Source organism: Vicugna pacos, chromosome X (assembly GCF_048564905.1).
Source record: "Vicugna pacos chromosome X, VicPac4, whole genome shotgun sequence".
Classification (NCBI taxonomy): Eukaryota; Metazoa; Chordata; class Mammalia; order Artiodactyla; family Camelidae; genus Vicugna; species Vicugna pacos.
The window spans coordinates 17,553,979-17,559,577 of record NC_133023.1 but is presented as its reverse complement, the minus strand read 5'-3'; the positions used below and the strand labels follow the sequence as shown (position 1 = coordinate 17,559,577).

The window sequence follows — 5,599 nt, the reverse complement described above, 5'->3', positions numbered from 1 at the left end:
TGGAAGTTCAAGCTTCTCATTAGGCTTCCACTGCCACCCACCCTTGCTGAGAGGGAGCAAGATGCCTTGTTATTGCTCCCTGTGTGGGCCCCCACTGAGACCACAGGGAGTGGAGTGAGATTTATTGTTATCCAGTAGGGATGAAAGTTCTAGCTCCCTACTTATACTTCGCTAACATCGCCCCATTTGGGTAAAAGGAGCACCTTGTTACTGCTGGGCAAGCATCAAAATCTAGGCTCCTTATTAAACCTTTGCTGATAGGTGATGGGGCTACAGTTTTTTTGTGGTATTAGGCTATATTTTAGATTTCATATATAAGTGATATGATATTTGTCTTTGTCTGACTTACTTCACTTAATATAATAATCTCTAGATACATCCATGTTGCTGCAAATGGCTGTTTGCAGCATTTTCTCACTTCCATGGTATAAATAGGTCTGCTGTGGCCCATTTCAGGCTCCCAATATGAGGTCAGTGAAGGCAGAGTTAGAAAGAGATGCACATTTGGTGCTTAAGAGCTGGTACAAACTGGCTTCAGCACACTGCTACAGGAATTTAGTGGGAGGGATAAGGTGTGTCCACAAATACTCATGATATATAAGCATTGAATGAAATGGGTAAGTTAGAACTTATGAAAATTTAAAGGATGATACTATTTTTTTTTCTGGATGTCCTAAGGTGTTTGCACATTGATGGGGTCAACATGGGTCCTAGGACTAGTCTTCATTTTGCTGAGGAGCTTCAGTTGTTCAGTTTACCCTCAACAAAGGGAGATAGCTATTCTATACAGAGCGGTCAAGCTAGGGTTCTCTGAGGAAGTGACATTTGAGCAGAGGCCTGAAGGACGTGAGGGAACAGGCCATGTGAATGTCTGCAGGAAGAATGTGTGATGGAGTGGAAACAGGGCACTTGGACATTGATTTTCAGTAACTATATTAGTTGGAATATTTTTGGGTCTTAATAACTGAGTAGAATTCAAATAATAATTGAAAATAATAATAAGAAAAATATATTAGCTCATATTTTAAGAAGCCCAGTAGGTGCTTAGGGTTGGGTCCTTGAGTGGTTCAGCAATGTCTCCGGGGACTTAGGTTTTCCGTCGTCCTACTCTTCCGTCCTCAGCATGCCAACTTTTTCCCCTTCAGGCTTGCTCTCCTGATGGTTTCAAGATGGGTGCCTCAGTTTCTGGGATCATATGCAGACACAATAATATATGGTAGAAGAGCTCTTCATCCCTTTTGGGGGGAACAGTTTAAAGTTTAATTGCTCATAAAAATAGAGACTATAATATAAAAATTATCCGTATCCATCATATAGATATAATCATTGTTAACGTTCTGACATACTTGCTTCATCTGTTTTCTGATGAATAATTTTAAATTACTGATGTCATGAAATTTCTTTAGAATGCATCTCTGAAAAACAGATATTCCCCTAACTAATCGCCATATTATTGTCCTACCTAAAATTTAATAATTATTCCTTAATAGCATCTAATATTCCAGTCCATATTCAAATTTGATGATTTTCTCCAAAATATCTTTTATGATTGATTTGTTCAAACCAAAATGTAATCAAGGATCATTCATTACATATTTCCTGAATCTCTTTTCATCTTAATTCTAGAACATTATATCCCTCCTTTTCTTCCCCCGTGAAATTGAAATGTTAAAGGGCCCAGACCTGTTATCCTGAAAAATGACTCAAATTCAGACTTTGGTTGTTTTTTTGAAGTGTTTTTCTGTCCTCCGTATTTTCTGTAAACTGGATGTTAGATTTAAAGAGTTGTACAAATTCAGATTAAGCATTTTTAGAAGAAATACTTCATAGGTAATGTTGTATATTTATTAGCTCATATTAAGAGTCATGAAATGTCTGTCCCATTCTTAGTGATAGTAAAATAAGGGGATTTCAGCCTAATCTTGCCTTTGTGAAATAACATTTTCCTTGCAACTAGTAAATAATTTGGGGTTTGATACTTTGGCCCTGAATGTAACTATCCAGTTCCCCATTAACTTTTTTTAACCTAATGGCTTTAGCTTCCACTGAAGATAGTTGCCTGAATCAATGATTTCATTAACATTTTACAAAATGATTATTAGCTGAAATCCTTATGAAAAAAGGAGAATCAACTGGGACTGTTTATTAGGTTACCTTCCCTTAAGTACTAGAAAGGCAAGATAAATGATTGACTCTTAACTTTTAATTACCAATTTTCAAAGTAAGGTTTTGGTGTAATGCTGACAATTGAACTTGTTTGTTTTGCCTTTCTTTTAAAATATATTATTTTGAGCTCATGGATTTTTATGTATTCAAAAGGTTTAAATCTATTATAATCTTTATTCTTTTTTCCCATATGTATGATTCTATCTATTCAATTTATTAAAAATTGAAATAAACATAATAATCAAACTAATGCTCCAAAACTTATACTATTCATATGGAAGACACTACAAGAGAAGGCATAATAGAGACTGTCCTGCAATAAGAAGTACAAATTCCTTCTACAGAGATGGAGAAATAAAAGGACAAATCTACTTGTCTAAAAGACAATTCACTGTACACATTTTTTTTTACAGTTTTGTACACTGTCTTAATATGAATGGGACCGCTTTTCTACTTGAGCCATTTTTTTTAACCAAAGCAAAATAACCTAAGTAATGCAAAGTGTTAAAATATAGCATAAAGATATAAAAATAGACATACTAATTCTAATTAGGAATGTAATTATGATGTTACATTTTTTATAATCCACAACTGTGTTTAGGAAATCTCACAAACATGAATCACTGATTTGAATGAAATGCATAAATTTATAGCAAAGCTTTGTAGTTACAAAAAACAAAAATATTACCAAAGAATGCACAAAATTAATGTTTATTCCGCCTTTGTGTCATATTCCTGGATCCTTCACCAGTGTTACATGAGGGAAAAACAAAAGCAAAACAAATGAAAAACTGAAATCAGAATCACTAATGTTATCAAGTAGGGAAACAAAATCTAGCAGCCATCAGCAAGAGTACAGCACAGACAATGCTGTAAAAAGAAACAAAGAAAATTGCTAGAAAACTGTATGCATCATACTCTTTAAAACTAGCAAAATATGCTCCTGTATACAATGGAATATAAATAGAATTTTTCTCCTGTAAGATATAGAAATGCAAATTCTTTTTTTAATATTGTGGGTGGGTCAAATGTGTTTGTACTGGTTAATTATACTAAGCTATTGCAGAGTGAGCCGGGAACACATTTATGGATTCTTTGGATGATGTGTACCGTAATTTTTTGATGGGGATAGTGGACACTCTAGCCAAAATTTAAAAAAAATGAACACACAAGTACAAGACAAAGGCGAATGAGACTTCTCTTATATCTTAGCAACATTTAGATGGAAATCAAATTTAAATGCAGTGCACTCTGCTTTTGAAGAGGCTTTGGTTCAGCTCCCAAATCTTGATTGCTCGATTGAGTCTCCTATGAGAATACTGAGAAGGTGTCTTTTTAAACAACAAACGTATTCTTAGTGGTGGAGCCGCTCTTAGTAGCTATGTCTGCATGGGACTGATAACCAATCACTATCTTTGGAGGAAGTCCTAACCTTTCCTTATATACCCTCCCTATATGTGTAACAGCTTCTCTGTTTTCACATTCAGTAGTCCATATTGCTATATTATCACCTTTAGCTCTAACATTAACAACAGCTCCACATACATCATCACTGTAGTCATCAAAAGATTCTCCATTAAGGCACAGCATTGTCTCTAGCCAAAAGCGATCCAGGTCACTTTGTCTCTGCTGTTTGTTCAGTGTAATTAGCCATCCTCCTCGTTTGTTTTTCTCATCTTCCCACATGAGCTCAATACCATCCTTAAAAAGTGAGTAGTCACAGCCAGGCATTAAATTACTAGACAACTGGATATGGTTGTACAGAGCCCAAAAGTCTTCAACAGTATCAAACTTAGACAGTTTGCTTGCCAAGTTTTGCTTTTGTCATTTTTAAAAAACCAGAGTGCCCATCTGTTCTGTAACGCATGTTTAATATAGTGTTCTGGGTTAGCAACCTCCTGATTAGATTCTGTTATCTCTTCTGTAGGTGGGGGTTAGGAATAGGGGTGGTTTCCGGTTCCACAGTCGCCATCTTAGATCGATCTCTATAATCTTTATTCTTTTGTTACTCAAGTTGTCCCATTTTGGATCAGGAGGAGACCTTTCCTAGTGGCTATTGTGTGTCCTTTTGATATGACTCCATTCATCTTTGAAAGCTGTTTTGCTTCCCCACAAAACAAGATTTCCCAGGCTTACTTTGTATATTCTCTGTCCCAGATCTGAAATTAGCAATTTCTTAAAAGGTGCCTTAGTCATTGTGTTTCTCATTAAAAGTGAAGAAACTTTTTCAATAAGCCCCTTAGCATACTTCACCTCTTATTTCATTGGTTAGAACTGATTTAAATGCCCATTCCTAAAACACTCCCTGGTTAGAGGAATGGGATTCCTGTGTTTGATTTAGTAAAGCACATAACTATGTAGAGGAGGGTTAGAGGTTCCATTAGAAAGGATAAAGGCAGGGCAGATAAAGTGGAGTAAATAGTTGCTGGGTAGCAAATCCAGTGTCTTCTACACTAATCAGAGTCATAAGTTGCCAGTTTATTGATTCAAGAACAATCTCTGGCAGGATAATGGCTCATAGTAATTTATACTGGGGATGGCCATTCAGAAGGCAACATCACATGTTTTCTTGATAAGAAATAGAAATTGAATGGACTTAGGGAATAATTTCATCAGATTTTGTAGCTGATTGTAAAAGTATTTTGGTCTTTGTAATTATGACAGGTTAACAGAATCAGGGCATTCTCTTGTTGGAAATATTGACATTTTACTGTTCAGCAGCATTTTGGAATAAGGCATTCATGGATTGGAATGCCATCTCTTCTACCTACTAGCTATTTATTACCTAATCTCTCTGAGGCCTCAGTTTCTGCTTCTATAAAGTGGAAAGAGTAAAATGGATTTCATGAAATAGTTTGAAGCTTAACTGATAAAAAGCACCTAGCCCAGATGTACACATAGTATTCAATAAGTGTTAGTTTTCACCACAGCCCTCTTCCTCCCTCCTTTTTTGATTGTAACAGTTTTCTGCCTTTACACACCTCCTCGTGTCAGAGAAGTTGTCCAAAAGTATAGTTTATTCATCAGTAGTAGTTATTTTAAATTTCATTTTAGGGAAAAACCAAAACCTGTTTATGACATTTAGCGAATCATTTTCTTTTATCAACAACGTCTTTAGATGTTATCTTTTAGATGAGTTATCTATTGGGGAGGCATATGCTCTTCATATGCTAGCTCTTAATAACTGTAATTTCAAAGGGGATATTTTCCAACCTTTCACCAAATCCATGGGTACACCTGTTGGGGGCCTTCTTTCTATGTACTGATACATATGAGTCCCAGAAAGTGGTCTCTAACTGCTCAACAGATGATCAGAGGACAAAAGAAGCAACAGAGAACTCCCTCCACTAAATGCACTTGGTAATGGCTGTCACAGCTTTAGACACTCATGCAAAAGTGAATGCACAATAAGCCTTGATTATCTGAAGCTAGT

General features: G+C 35.9%; 1 pseudogene; it reads right to left on the bottom strand.

Moving 5' to 3' along the window:
* Positions 1–3,356: 3,356 nt before the first annotated feature.
* LOC102537422 (eukaryotic translation initiation factor 4E pseudogene) lies at positions 3,357–4,138 on the bottom strand (annotated as a pseudogene).
* Positions 4,139–5,599: the final 1,461 nt, after the last annotated feature.